This window comes from Chrysemys picta, unplaced genomic scaffold (assembly GCF_011386835.1).
Source record: "Chrysemys picta bellii isolate R12L10 unplaced genomic scaffold, ASM1138683v2 scaf1457, whole genome shotgun sequence".
Classification (NCBI taxonomy): Eukaryota; Metazoa; Chordata; order Testudines; family Emydidae; genus Chrysemys; species Chrysemys picta.
The window spans coordinates 110-15,677 of NW_027054163.1; the positions used below are offsets into that span (position 1 = coordinate 110).

At 51.5% G+C, this 15,568-nt stretch overlaps 4 long non-coding RNA genes across 6 annotated transcripts; all 4 read right to left on the reverse strand.

The window, feature by feature from the left end:
- Positions 1-1,272: 1,272 nt before the first annotated feature.
- LOC135979957 (uncharacterized) lies at positions 1,273-4,953 on the reverse strand. Of its 3 annotated transcripts, none has more exons than XR_010597195.1 (4): positions 4,709-4,953; positions 3,569-4,397; positions 2,402-3,259; positions 1,273-2,093 (listed from the first exon to the last, which is right to left on the reverse strand). It is a non-coding gene; the product is annotated as an uncharacterized LOC135979957 (long non-coding RNA). The 3 variants fall into 3 exon arrangements; XR_010597193.1 differs by having other exon boundaries at positions 2,398-3,259; XR_010597194.1 differs by having other exon boundaries at positions 2,398-3,259; positions 3,565-4,397.
- Positions 4,954-5,014: 61 nt separating this feature from the next.
- On the reverse strand, positions 5,015-7,573 carry LOC135979958 (uncharacterized). Its single transcript, XR_010597196.1, has 3 exons — positions 7,051-7,573; positions 5,882-6,740; positions 5,015-5,584 (listed from the first exon to the last, which is right to left on the reverse strand). It is a non-coding gene; the product is annotated as an uncharacterized LOC135979958 (long non-coding RNA).
- LOC135979959 (uncharacterized) lies at positions 7,574-9,592 on the reverse strand. The gene is made up of 3 exons (XR_010597197.1): positions 9,390-9,592; positions 8,222-9,084; positions 7,574-7,924 (listed from the first exon to the last, which is right to left on the reverse strand). It is a non-coding gene; the product is annotated as an uncharacterized LOC135979959 (long non-coding RNA).
- Positions 9,593-13,473: 3,881 nt separating this feature from the next.
- Positions 13,474-15,503, reverse strand: LOC135979960 (uncharacterized). The gene is made up of 3 exons (XR_010597198.1): positions 15,193-15,503; positions 14,045-14,893; positions 13,474-13,735 (listed from the first exon to the last, which is right to left on the reverse strand). It is a non-coding gene; the product is annotated as an uncharacterized LOC135979960 (long non-coding RNA).
- Between the last annotated feature and the right edge of the window lie 65 nt (positions 15,504-15,568).

Sequence of the window (15,568 nt, forward strand, 5' to 3'; positions counted from 1 at the left end):
CCGTAATCTCACAGAGCCCCATACCCAACGAGAAAGCACATGGCCTGTGAAGAATACTACAGCGAGCACAGATGAGAAATTCAGATCATTGACCGCTTACTCACAGTCAGTTATGCGGGAGTCAGAAAGCTGAGAACTGTTTATATCTGCTTATAAGGATGTCCAGTCTGCTCATGTCCACTTCTGCCACTTTCTCCTCAGGATAGGGCTCTTGGAAAATTCCTCTGGAAGCACAGCTGCAAAAGCCAAGCATGAGCCATCACTACTTAAAGCTCTATTTATTGCTTCAAATCTTGCCCTCATCCTGGCCTCCCTCTCCAATCTCATCTACATCATCCCCACTCGATGAACAGAGACCAAGTTAACACCGACAGTTACAGCCCTGCATGGTTTTCGTTCCCTCCTACTTCTCCGTGGCTCCCGAGACATAGCCTGTGGGAATACACACGTTACACGGCTGCCCGTGTCTTACGAAGGGAGACAACATGAGGAAAGGCAAGGACAGACAGCAAGAGCTAGAGGGTGTGTGTTGGCCAACATACTAGACAAGAGAGAGAGAGAAAGAAAAACATTGGAGAAAAGCAAGCAACTGACCACCTGGAGTCATCCTTCTGAATCCAACCTTCTGCTGAAGAGGAGACACCATTCCTGACCAGAGAAATGAGCAACCTCTGAAAGTAGGGACCTTTTCCCCCTCGTAACCACAGTTAGTCAGGAACCTTTTCATATAAACCTAGCCCCAACTTAGTGGGCTTCCCAACCTGGACTCCGGTTGGGCGTGAGCAGAGCCCTCACCAAACCAGACACTTATCTCACTGACAGCGGCGTCTCCACAGCTCTCAGATGGACGGCTTTTGAGTGGCATCAACAATGCTCAGAGTCTCAACGCTCTCACTCGCTTTCCATCGCATGAGGGCAGTAGACTCTGACGCGTGACTTCATTTTCCTTGGTTCTAAACCTAACGGTGGGGGGAGGGGGGGGAGGGAGGGAGCCAAAAAAATTAGCATCTCCGGGTGCAATATTGCGTAGTATCTTCTTTTCACATCTCCCATATCCCACAGCTCCACCCTCAACCCATCTCCCATTACTACATTACAACTGCAACTAGAAGGCACTCATTGTAACGGCACCCAAAATATTCACTTTCTTCAGGAGACTCTTGTCCCTTCCCCAGCCTTAATCCCAGAGCCTCATACCCAACGAGGAAGCACACGGCCTGTGAAGAAAACTACAGCGACTACAGATGAGGAATTCAAAGCACTGACCTCTTACTCACAGCCAGTTATGCGGGAGTCAGAAAGCTGAGGACTGTTTATATCTGCTTACAAGGATGTCCAGAGTGCTCAGGACCACTTCTGCCACTTTCTCCTCAGAATAGTGCTCTTGGAAAATTCCTCTGGAAGCGCAGCTGCAAAAGCCAAGCATGAGCCATCACTACTTAAAGCTCTATTTGTTGCTCCAAATCTTGCCCTCATCCTGGCCTCCCTCTCCAATCCCATCTACATCAGCCCCACTCGATGAACAGAAACTAAGTAAACAAAGACAGTCACAGCTCCACTTTAGTGCCCAGTGCCCCTCATGGTTTTCGTCCGCTCCTACTTCTCCATGGCTCCCGAGACCTGGCTAGGATGCACACCTAGCATGCCTGTGCGTTTCCTACGAAGGGAGACGGCACAAGGAGAAGAGAGAGAGACAGACAGATAGAAAGACATGGGAGGAAAGCAAGCAACTCACTACCTGGAGTCATCCTTCTAGATGCAACCTTCCGTTGCGTAGGAGACACCGCTCCTGGCCAGAGAAAAGAGCAGACCCTGAAAATGGGGACCTTGTCCCCCTCATAACCACAGCTAGTCAAGAACATTTTCTTCAAACCCAGCCCCAGCTAACGTGGCGTCTCTAGCAGGAGAAAGGTGGGCCATGAGCACAACAATCACCAAACCAGAAACTTATCTCAGTGAGAGTGGCGGCCATTTCCCTCGCAGTTGGACGGCTTTTGCGTGACATCAACAATGCTCACGGTCTCGTCGCTCCGGCTTGCTTTCCATCACATGAGGGCTTGAGTCTCTGAGGCGTGACTTCTTTTCCCTTGGTCCTAAACCCAGCACAAGGGGAACACACAAATCCGTTACCATCTCAGTCGGCAACATCTCGTAGGCTCTTCCTTTCGCCTCTCCCTCATGGCGGGGCTCCTCCCTCAAACATCTTCCCATTACACCTTTAGCATTAGAACCAAAAAGCACCCCTTAAAACGGCACCCGACAGTCACTCTGCACAGCAGACTCTGGCCCCTCCCCAGCCGTAATCTCACAGAGCCCCATACCCAACGAGAAAGCACACGGCCTATGAAGAATACTACAGCGAGCACAGATGAGAAATTCAGACCATTGACCGCTTACTCACAGTCAGTTATGCGGGAGTCAGAAAGCTGAGAACTGTTTATATCTGCTTATAAGGATGTCCAGTCTGCTCATGTCCACTTCTGCCACTTTCTCCTCAGGATAGAGCTCTTGGAAAATTCCTCTGGAAGCGCAGCTGCAAAAGCCAAGCATGACCCATCACTACTTAAAGCTCTATATGTTGCTTCAAATCTTGCCCTCATCCTGGCCTCCCTCTCCAATCTCATCTACATCAGCCCCACTCGATGAACAGAGACCAAGTTAACACCGACAGTCACAGCTCCACTTTAGTGCCCAGTGCCCCTCATGGTTTTCGTCCGCTCCTACTTCTCCATGGCTCCCGAGACCTGGCTAGGATGCACACCTAGCATGCCTGCGCGTTTCCTACGAAGGGAGACGGCACAAGGAGAGGAGAGGAGAGTCAGCGAGAAAGTTGGCCAACACACTAGAGAAGAGAGAGAGACAGACAGATAGAAAGACATGGGAGGAAAGCAAGCAACTCACTACCTGGAGTCATCCTTCTAGATGCAACCTTCCGTTGCGTAGGAGACAACGCTCCTGGCCAGAGAAATGAGCAGACCCTGAAAATGGGGACCTTGTCCCCCTCATAACCACAGCTAGTCAAGAACATTTTCTTCAAACCCAGCCCCAGCTAACGTGGCGTCCCTAGCAGGAGAAAGGTGGGCCATGAGCACAACAATCACCAAACCAGATACTTATCTCACTGAGAGTGGCGGCCGTTCCCCTCCCAGTTGGACGGCTTTTGCGTGACATCAACAATGCTCACGGTCTCGTCGCTCCGGCTTGCCTTCCATCACATGAGGGCTTGAGTCTCTGAGGCGTGACTTCTTTTCCCTCGGTCCTAAACCCAGCACAAGGGGAAAACACAAATCCGTTACCATCTCAGTCGGCAACATCTCGTAGGCTCTTCCTTTCGCCTCTCCCTCACGGCGGGGCTCCTCCCTCAAACATCTTCCCATTACACCTTTAGCATTAGAACCAAAAAGCAATCCCTTACAACGGAACCCGACAGTCACTCTGCACAGCAGACTCTGGCCCCTCCCCAGCCCTAATCTCACAGAGCCCCATACCCAACGAGAAAGCACACGGCCTGTGAAGAATACTACAGCGAGCACAGATAAGAAATTCGGACCATTGACCGCTTACTCACAGTCAGTTATGCGGGAGTCAGAAAGCTAAGAACTGTTTATATCTGCTTATAAGGATGTCCAGTCTGCTCATGTCCACTTCTGCCACTTTCTCCTCAGGATAGGGCTCTTGGAAAATTCCTCTGGAAGCGCAGCTGCAAAAGCCAAGCATGAGCCATCACTACTTAAAGCTCTATTTGTTGCTTCAAATCTTGCCCTCATCCTGGCCTCTCTCTCCAATCCCATCTACATCAGCCCCACTCGATGAACAGAGACCAAGTTAACACCAAAAGTTATAGCCCTGCATGGTTTTCATCCCCTCCTACTTCTCCATGGCTCCCAAGACCTGGCCTGTGGGGATGCACACCTAGCACCCCTGCCTGTGTTCTATGAAGGGAGACGGCACGAGGACAGGATAGGAAAGAGTGAGAAAGTTGGCCAACACACAAGAGGAGAGAGAGAGAAAAAAATGGGAGGAAGGCAAGCAACTCACCACCTGGAGTCATCCTCCTGGATGCAACCTTCTGCTTCCGAGGACACACCGCAGCTGGGCAGAGAAATGAGCATTCCCTGAAAATGGGGACCTTCTCTCTCTCGTAACCACAGCTGCTTAGGAACCATTTCTTACAAACCCAGCCCCAGCTAACGGGGCGTCCCTACCTGGAGCCATTGGGGCCCTACGCAGAACCCTCACCAAACCACACACTTATCTCACTGACGGTAGCGACTGCTCCACTATCAACTGGACGGCTCCTGACTTGCATCAACAATGTTCGCAAGCTCACTGCTCTTGCTCGCTTTCCATCCGACAAGGGGAGTAAACGCTGACGTTTGATTTCTTTTCCCTCGGTACTAAATCCGGCACAAGGAGGAAAAACAATGAAGTTACCACTTCAGTGGGCAGCGTCGCGTAGGCTATTGTTTTCGCCTCTCCTACACGGCAGCGCTCTGCCCCAAACTCTCCCCCCCGTTACGCCTTTAGCATTACAACTAGAACGCACCCCTTGCAACGGCACCCAAAAAAATCACTCTACACAGAAGACTCTGGCCCCTCCCCAGCCGTAATCTCACAGAACCCCATACCCAATGAGAAAGCACACGGCCTGTGAAGAATACTACAGCGAGCACAGATGACGAATTCAAAGCACTGACTGCTTACTCACAGCCAGTTATGCGGGAGCCAGAAAGTTGAGGACTGTTCATGTCTGCTGACAAGGGTGTTCATGTCTGCTTACAGGGATGTCCAGTCTGCTCATGTCCACTTCTCCCAGTTTCTTCTCGAGATAGGGCTCCTGGAAAATTCCTCTGGAAGCGCAGCTGCAAAAGCCAAGCATGAGCCATCACTACACAAACCTCTATTGGTGCTTCAAATCTTGCCCTCCTCCTGGCCTCCCTCTCCAATCCCATCTACCTCGGTGCCACTCGACAAACAGAGACTGAGATAACACCGACAGTCACAGCCGTGCATGATTTTCGTCCCCTCCTACTTCTCCATGGCACCCGAGACATAGCCTGTGGGGATACACACGTTACACGGCTGCCCGCGTCTTACGAAGGGAGACAACACGAGGAAAGGCAAGGACAGACAGCGAGAGCTAGAGGGTTTGTGTTGGCCAACATATTAGACAAGAGAGAGAGAGAAAGAAAAAAATTGGAGGAAAGCAAGCAACTCACCACTTGGAGTCATCCTTCTGAATCCAACCTTCCGCTGCAGAGGAGACACCATTCCTGACCAGAGAAATGAGCAACCTCTGAAAATAGGGACCTTTTCCCCCTCGTAACCACAGTTAGTCAGGAACCTTTTCATACAAACCCAGCCCCAACTTAGTGGGCTTCCCAACCTGGACTCAGGTTGGGCGTGAGCAGAGCCCTCACCAAACCAGACACTTATCTCACGGACAGCGGCGTCTCCACAGCTCCCAGATGGACGGCTTTTGAGTGGCATCAACAATGCTCAGAGTCTCAACGCTCTCGCTCACTTTCCATCGCATGAGGGCAGTAGACTCTGACGCGTGACTTCGTTTTCCTTGGCTCTAAACCTAACGGTGCAGGGGGGGTGGAGCCAAAAAAATTAGCATCTCCGTCTGCAATGTCGCGTACTATCTTCTTTTCACATCTCCCATATCCCACGGCTCCACCCTCAACATATCTCCCATTACTACGTTACAACTGCAACTAGAAGGCACCCATTGTAACGGCACCCAAAATATTCACTTTCTTCAGGAGATTCTTGTCCCTTCCCCAGCCTTAATCCCAGAGCCTCATACCCAACGAGGAAGCACGCGGCCTGTGAAGAAAACTACAGCGACTACAGATGAGGAATTCAATGCACTGACCTCTTACTCACAGCCAGCGATGCAGAAGGCAGAAACATGAGGACTATTCATGTCTCCTTAGAAGGATGTCCAGACTACTCAGGTCCACTTCTGCAATATTCTTGTCCGGCTAGGGCTCCTGGACGATTCCTCCGCAAACTAATAAAGCCAAGCAAGAACTATCACTACACAGAGCTCTATTGGGGCGTCAAGTCTTGCCCTCATCCCTGCCTCCCTCTCCAGTCCCATCTACATCAGCCCCACTCGATGAACAGAAACTAAGTAAACACAGACAGTCACAGCTCCACTTTAGTGCCCAGTGCCCCGCATCGTTTTCATCCGCTCCTACTTCTCCATGGCTCCCGAGACCTGGCTAGGATGCACACCTAGCACGGATGCCCGTGGTCCTACGAAGGGAGACGGCACGAGGAGAGGAGAGGAAAGAGAGTGAGAAAGTTGGCCAACACACTAGAGGAGACAGAGACAGAGAAAAAAAAATGGGAGGAAGGCAAGCAACTCACCACCTGGAGTCATCCTCCTGGATGCAACCTTCTGCTTCCGAGGACACACCGCAGCTGGGCAGAGAAATGAGCATTCCCTGAAAATGGGGACCTTCTCTCTCTCGTAATCACAGCTGCTTAGGAACCATTTCTTACAAACCCAGCCCCAGCTAACGGGGCGTCCCTACCTGGAGCCATTGGGGCCCTACGCAGAACCCACACCAAACCACACACTTATCTCACTGACGGTAGCGACTGCTCCACTGCCAACTGGACGGCTCCTGACTTGCATCAACAATGTTCGCAGGCTCACTGCTCTTGCTCGCTTTCCATCCGACAAGGGGAGTAAACGCTGACGTTTGATTTCTTTTCCCTCGGTACTAAATCCGGCACAAGGAGGAAAAACAATGAAGTTATCACTTCAGTGGGCAGTGTCGCGTAGGCTATTCTTTTCGCCTCTCCTACAAGGCAGCGCTCTGCCCCAAACTCTCCCCCCCATTACGCCTTTAGCATTACAACTAGAACGCACCCCTTGCAACGGCACCCAAAATAATCACTCTACACAGAAGACTCTGGCCCCTCCAAGCCGTAATCTCACAGAACCCCATACCCAATGAGAAAGCACACGGCCTGTGAAGAATACTACAGCGAGCACAGATGACGAATTCAAAGCACTGACTGCTTACTCACAGCCAGTTATGCGGGAGCCAGAAAGTTGAGGACTGTTCATGTCTGCTGACAAGGATGTTCATGTCTGCTTACAGGGATGTCCAGTCTGCTCATGTCCACTTCTCCCAGTTTCTTCTCGAGATAGGGCTCCTGGAAAATTCCTCTGGAAGCGCAGCTGCAAAAGCCAAGCATGAGCCATCACTACACAAACCTCTATTGGTGCTTCAAATCTTGCCCTCCTCCTGGCCTCCCTCTCCAATCCCATCTACCTCGGCGCCACTCGACAAACAGAGACTGAGATAACACCGACAGTCACAGCCGTGCATGATTTTCGTCCCCTCCTACTTCTCCATGGCACCCGAGACATAGCCTGTGGGGATACACACGTTACACGGCTGCCCGTGTCTTACGAAGGGAGACAACACGAGGAAAGGCAAGGACAGACAGCGAGAGCTAGAGGGTGTGTGTTGGCCAACATATTAGACAAGAGAGAGAGAAAGAAAAACATTGGAGGAAAGCAAGCAACTCACCACTTGGAGTCATCCTTCTGAATCCAACCTTCCGCTGCAGAGGAGACACCATTCCTGACCAGAGAAATGAGCAACCTCTGAAAATAGGGACCTTTTCCCCCTCGTAACCACAGTTAGTCAGGAACCTTTTCATACAAACCCAACCCCAACTTAGTGGGCTTCCCAACCTGGACTCAGGTTGGGCGTGAGCAGAGCCCTCACCAAACCAGACACTTATCTCACGGACAGCGGCGTCTCCACAGCTCCCAGATGGACGGCTTTTGAGTGGCATCAACAATGCTCAGAGTCTCAACGCTCTCGCTCGCTTTCCATCGCATGAGGGCAGTAGACTCTGACGCGTGACTTCGTTTTCCTTGGCTCTAAACCTAACGGTGCAGGGGGGGTGGAGCCAAAAAAATTAGCATCTCCGTCTGCAATGTCGCGTACTATCTTCTTTTCACATCTCCCATATCCCACGGCTCCACCCTCAACATATCTCCCATTACTACGTTACAACTGCAACTAGAAGGCACCCATTGTAACGGCACCCAAAATATTCACTTTCTTCAGGAGATTCTTGTCCCTTCCCCAGCCTTAATCCCAGAGCCTCATACCCAACGAGGAAGCACGCGGCCTGTGAAGAAAACTACAGCGACTACAGATGAGGAATTCAAAGCACTGACCTCTTACTCACAGCCAGCGATGCAGAAGGCAGAAACATGAGGACTATTCATGTCTCCTTAGAAGGATGTCCAGACTACTCAGGTCCACTTCTGCAATATTCTTGTCCGGCTAGGGCTCCTGGACGATTCCTCCGCAAACTAATAAAGCCAAGCAAGAACTATCACTACACAGAGCTCTATTGGGGCGTCGAGTCTTGCCCTCATCCCTGCCTCCCTCTCCAGTCCCATCTACATCAGCCCCACTCGATGAACAGAAACTAAGTAAACACAGACAGTCACAGCTCCACTTTAGTACCCAGTGCCCCTCATGGTTTTCGTCCGCTCCTACTTCTCCATGGCTCCCGAGACCTGGCTAGGATGCACACCTAGCATGCCTGCGCGTTTCCTACGAAGGGAGACAGCACAAGGAGAGGAGAGGAGAGTCAGCGAGAAAGTTGGCCAACACACTAGAGAAGAGAGAGAAACAGACAGATAGAAAGACATGGGAGGAAAGCAAGCAACTCACTACCTGGAGTCATCCTTCTAGATGCAACCTTCCGTTGCGTAGGAGACAACGCTCCTGGCCAGAGAAATGAGCAGACCCTGAAAACGGGGACCTTGTCCCCCTCATAACCACAGCTAGTCAAGAACATTTTCTTCAAACCCAGCCCCAGCTAACGTGGCGTCCCTAGCAGGAGAAAGGTGGGCCATGAGCACAACAATCACCAAACCAGACACTTAGCTCACTGAGAGGGGCGGCCGTTCCCCTCCCAGTTGGACAGCTTTTGCGTGACATCAACAATGCTCACGGTCTCGTCGCTCCGGCTTGCTTTCCATCACATGAGGGCTTGAGTCTCTGAGGCATGACTTCTTTTCCCTCGGTCCTAAACCCAGCACAAGGGGAAAACACAAATCCGTTACCATCTCAGTCGGCAACATCTCGTAGGCTCTTCCTTTCGCCTCTCCCTCACGGCGGGGCTCCTCCCTCAAACATCTTCCCATTACACCTTTAGCATTAGAACCAAAAAGCAATCCCTTACAACGGCACCCGACAGTCACTCTGCACAGCAGACTCTGGCCCCTCCCCAGCCGTAATCTCACAGAGCCCCAAACCCAACGAGAAAGCACACGGCCTGCGAAGAATACTACAGCGAGCACAGATGAGAAATTCAGACCGTTGACCGCTTACTCAGAGCCAATTATGTGGGAGTCAGAAAGCTGAGAACTGTTTATATCTGCTTATAAGGATGTCCAGTCTGCTCATGTCCACTTCTGCCACTTTCTCCTCAGGATAGGGCTCTTGGAAAATTCCTCTGGAAGCGCAGCTGCAAAAGCCAAGCATGAGCCATCACTACACAAACCTCTATTTGTTGCTTCAAATCTTGCCCTCCTCCTGGCCTCCCTCTCCAATCCCATCTACCTCGGCGCCACTCGACAAACAGAGACTGAGATAACACCGACAGTCACAGCCGTGCATGATTTTCATCCCCTCCTACTTCTCCATGGCTCCCAAGACCTGGCCTGTGGGGATGCACACCTAGCACCCCTGCCTGTGTTCTATGAAGGGAGACTGCACGAGGACAGGAGAGGAAAGAGTGAGAAAGTTGGCCAACACACAAGAGGAGAGAGAGCGAGAGAGAGAGAGAGAGAAAAAAATGGGAGGAAGGCAAGCAACTCACCACCTGGAGTCATCCTCCTGGATGCAACCTTCTGCTTCCGAGGACACACCGCAGCTGGGCAGAGAAATGAGCAGTCCCTGAAAATGGGGACCTTCTCTCTCTCGTAACCACAGCTGCTTAGGAACCATTTCTTACAAACCCAGCCCCAGCTAACGGGGCGTCCCTACCTGGGGCCATTGGGGCCCTACGCAGAACCCTCACCAAACCACACACTTATCTCACTGACGGTAGCGACTGCTCCACTGCCAAGTGGACGGCTCCTGACTTGCATGAACAATGTTCGCAGGCTCACTGCTCTTGCTCGCTTTCCATCCGACAAGGGGAGTAAACGCTGACGTTTGATTTCTTTTCCCTCGGTACTAAATCCGGCACAAGGAGGAAAAGCAATGAAGTTACCACTTCAGTGGGCAGCGTCGCGTAGGCTATTGTTTTCGCCTCTCCTACAAGGCAGCGCTCTGCCCCAAACTCTCCCCCACATTACGCCTTTAGCATTACAACTAGACCGCACCCCTTGCAACGGCACCCAAAATAATCACTCTACACAGAAGACTCTGGCCCCTCCAAGCCATAATCTCACAGAACCCCATACCCAATGAGAAAGCACACGGCCTGTGAAGAATACTACAGCGAGCACAGATGACGAATTCAAAGCACTGACTGCTTACTCACAGCCAGTTATGCGGGAGCCAGAAAGTTGAGGACTGTTCATGTCTGCTGACAAGGGTGTTCATGTCTGCTTACAGGGATGTCCAGTCTGCTCATGTCCACTTCTCCCAGTTTCTTCTCGAGATAGGGCTCCTGGAAAATTCCTCTGGAAGCGCAGCTGCAAAAGCCAAGCATGAGCCATCACTACACAAACCTCTATTGGTGCTTCAAATCTTGCCCTCCTCCTGGCCTCCCTCTCCAATCCCATCTACCTCGGCGCCACTCGACAAACAGAGACTGAGATAACACCGACAGTCACAGCCGTGCATGATTTTCGTCCCCTCCTACTTCTCCATGGCACCCGAGACATAGCCTGTGGGGATACACACGTTACACGGCTGCCCGTGTCTTACGAAGGGAGACAACACGAGGAAAGGCAAGGACAGACAGCGAGAGCTAGAGGGTGTGTGTTGGCCAACATATTAGACAAGAGAGAGAAAAAGAAAAACATTGGAGGAAAGCAAGCAACTCACCACCTGGAGTCATCCTTCTGAATCCAACCTTCCGCTGCAGAGGAGACACCATTCCTGACCAGAGAAATGAGCAACCTCTGAAAATAGGGACCTTTTCCCCCTCGTAACCACAGTTAGTCAGGAACCTTTTCATACAAACCCAGCCCCAACTTAGTGGGCTTCCCAACCTGGACTCAGGTTGGGCGTGAGCAGAGCCCTCACCAAACCAGACACTTATCTCACGGACAGCGGCGTCTCCACAGCTCCCAGATGGACGGATTTTGAGTGGCATCAACAATGCTCAGAGTCTCAACGCTCTCGCTCGCTTTCCATCGCATGAGGGCAGTAGACTCTGACGCATGACTTCGTTTTCCTTGGTTCTAAACCTAACGGTGGGGGAGAGGGGGGGAGGCAAAAAAATTAGCATCTCCGTCTGCAATGTCGCGTAGTATCTTCTTTTCACATCTCCCATATCCCATGGCTCCACCTTCGACCCATCTCCCATTACTACGTTACAACTGCAACTAGAAGGCACCCATTGTAACGGCACCCAAAATACTCTCTTTCTTCAGGAGACTCTTGTCCCTTCCCCAGCCTTAATCCCAGAGCCTCATACCCAACGAGGAAGCACGCGGCCTGTGAAGAAAACTACAGCGACTACAGATGAGGAATTCAAAGCACGGACCTCTTACTCACAGCCAGCGATGCAGAAGGCAGAAACATGAGGACTATTCATGTCTCCTTAGAAGGATGTCCAGACTACTCAGGTCCACTTCTGCAATATTCTTGTCCGGCTAGGGCTCCTGGACGATTCCTCCGCAAACTAATAAAGCCAAGCAAGAACTATCACTACACAGAGCTCTATTGGGGCGTCGAGTCTTGCCCTCATCCCTGCCTCCCTCTCCAGTCCCATCTACATCAGCCCCACTCGATGAACAGAGACCAAGTTAACACCGACAGTCACAGCTCCACTTTAGTGCCCAGTGCCCCGCATCGTTTTCGTCCGCTCCTACTTCTCCATGGCTCCCGAGACCTGGCTAGGATGCACACCTAGCATGCCTGCGCGTTTCCTACGAAGGGAGACGGCACAAGGAGAGGAGAGGAGAGTCAGCGAGAAAGTTGGCCAACACACTAGAGAAGAGAGAGAAACAGACAGATAGAAAGACATGGGAGGAAAGCAAGCAACTCACTACCTGGAGTCATCCTTCTAGATGCAACCTTCCGTTGCGTAGGAGACAACGCTCCTGGCCAGAGAAATGAGCAGACCCTGAAAACGGCGACCTTGTCCCCCTCATAACCACAGCTAGTCAAGAACATTTTCTTCAAACCCAGCCCCAGCTAACGTGGCGTCCCTAGCAGGAGAAAGGTGGGCCATGAGCACAACAATCACCAAACCAGACACTTATCTCACTGAGAGTGGCGGCCGTTCCCCTCCCAGTTGGACGGCTTTTGCGTGACATCAACAATGCTCACGGTCTCGTCGCTCTGGCTTGCTTTCCATCACATGAGGGCTTGAGTCTCTGAGGCGTGACTTCTTTTCCCTCGGTCCTAAACCCAGCACAAGGGGAAAACACAAATCCGTTACCATCTCAGTCGGCAACATCTCGTAGGCTCTTCCTTTCGCCTCTCCCTCACGGCGGGGCTCCTCCCTCAAACATCTTCCCATTACACCTTTAGCATTAGAACCAAAAAGCAATCCCTTGCAACGGCACCCGACAGTCACTCTGCACAGCAGACTCTGGCCCCTCCCCAGCCGTAATCTCACAGAGCCCCAAACCCAACGAGAAAGCACACGGCCTGTGAAGAATACTACAGCGAGCACAGATGAGAAATTCAGACCGTTGACCGCTTACTCAGAGCCAATTATGTGGGAGTCAGAAAGCTGAGAACTGTTTATATCTGCTTATAAGGATGTCCAGTCTGCTCATGTCCACTTCTGCCACTTTCTCCTCAGGATAGGGCTCTTGGAAAATTCCTCTGGAAGCGCAGCTGCAAAAGCCAAGCATGAGCCATCACTACTTAAAGCTCTATTTGTTGCTTCAAATCTTGCCCTCATCCTGGCCTCTCTCTCCAATCCCATCTACATCAGCCCCACTCGATGAACAGAGACCAAGTTAACACCGAAAGTTATAGCCCTGCATGGTTTTCATCCCCTCCTACTTCTCCATGGCTCCCAAGACCTGGCCTGTGGGGATGCACACCTAGCACCCCTGCCTGTGTTCTATGAAGGGAGACTGCACGAGGACAGGAGAGGAAAGAGTGAGAAAGTTGGCCAACACACAAGAGGAGAGAGAGAGAGAGAGAGAGAGAAAAAAAAATGGGAGGAAGGCAAGCAACTCACCACCTGGAGTCATCCTCCTGGATGCAACCTTCTGCTTCCGAGGACACACCGCAGCTGGGCAGAGAAATGAGCATTCCCTGAAAATGGGACCTTCTCTCTCTCGTAACCACAGCTGCTTAGGAACCATTTCTTACAAACCCAGCCCCAGCTAACGGGGCGTCCCTACCTGGAGCCATTGGGGCCCTACGCAGAACCCTCACCAAACCACACACTTATCTCACTGACGGTAGCGACTGCTCCACTGCCAACTGGACGGCTCCTGACTTGCATGAACAATGTTCGCAGGCTCACTGCTCTTGCTCGCTTTCCATCCGACAAGGGGAGTAAACGCTGACGTTTGATTTCTTTTCCCTCGGTACTAAATCGGCACAAGGAGGAAAAACAATGAAGTTACCACTTCAGTGGGCAGCGTCGCGTAGGCTATTGTTTTCGCCTCTCCTACAAGGCAGCGCTCTGCCCCAAACTCTCCCCCACATTACGCCTTTAGCATTACAACTAGAACGCACCCCTTGCAACGGCACCCAAAATAATCACTCTACACAGAAGACTCTGGCCCCTCCAAGCCGTAATCTCACAGAACCCCATACCCAATGAGAAAGCACACGGCTTGTGAAGAATACTACAGCGAGCACAGATGACGAATTCAAAGCACTGACTGCTTACTCACAGCCAGTTATGCGGGAGCCAGAAAGTTGAGGACTGTTCATGTCTGCTGACAAGGATGTTCATGTCTGCTTACAGGGATGTCCAGTCTGCTCATGTCCACTTCTCCCAGTTTCTTCTCGAGATAGGGCTCCTGGAAAATTCCTCTGGAAGCGCAGCTGCAAAAGCCAAGCATGAGCCATCACTACACAAACCTCTATTGGTGCTTCAAATCTTGCCCTCCTCCTGGCCTCCCTCTCCAATCCCATCTACCTCGGCGCCACTCGACAAACAGAGACTGAGATAACACCGACAGTCACAGCCGTGCATGATTTTCGTCCCCTCCTACTTCTCCATGGCACCCGAGACATAGCCTGTGGGGATACACACGTTACACGGCTGCCCGTGTCTTACGAAGGGAGACAACACGAGGAAAGGCAAGGACAGACAGCGAGAGCTAGAGGGTGTGTGTTGGCCAACATATTAGACAAGAGAGAGAGAAAGAAAAACATTGGAGGAAAGCAAGCAACTCACCACCTGGAGTCATCCTTCTGAATCCAACCTTCCGCTGCAGAGGAGACACCATTCCTGACCAGAGAAATGAGCAACCTCTGAAAATAGGGACCTTTTCCCCCTCGTAACCACAGTTAGTCAGGAACCTTTTCATACAAACCCAGCCCCAACTTAGTGGGCATGAGCAGAGCCCTCACCAAACCAGACACTTATCTCACGGACAGCGGCGTCTCCACAGCTCCCAGATGGACGGCTTTTGAGTGGCATCAACAATGCTCAGAGTCTCAATGCTCTCGCTCGCTTTCCATCGCATGAGGGCAGTAGACTCTGACGCGTGACTTCGTTTTCCTTGGTTCTAAACCTAACGGTGGGGGAGAGGGGGGGAGCCAAAAAAATTAGCATCTCCGTCTGCAATGTCACGTAGTATCTTCTTTTCACATCTCCCATATCCCACGGCCCCACCCTCAACCCATCTCCCATTACTACGTTACAACTGCAACTAGAAGGCACCCATTGTAACGGCACCCAAAATACTCTCTTTCTTCAGGAGACTCTTGTCCCTTCCCCAGCCTTAATCCCAGAGCCTCATACCCAACGAGGAAGCACGCGGACTGTGAAGAAAACTACAGCGACTACAGATGAGGAATTCAAAGCACTGACCTCTTACTCACAGCCAGCGATGCAGAAGGCAGAAACATGAGGACTATTCATGTCTCCTTAGAAGGATGTCCAGACTACTCAGGTCCACTTCTGCAATATTCTTGTCCGGCTAGGGCTCCTGGACGATTCCGCCGCAAACTAATAAAGCCAAGCAAGAACTATCACTACACAGAGCTCTATTGGGGTGTCGAGTCTTGCCCTCATCCCTGCCTCCCTCTCCAGTCCCATCTACATCAGCCCCACTCGATGAACAGAAACTAAGTAAACACCGAAAGTCACAGCTCCACTTTAGTGCCCAGTGCCCCTCATGGTTTTCGTCCGCTCCTACTTCTCCGTTGCTCCCGAGACCTGGCTAGGATGCACACCTAGCATGGAT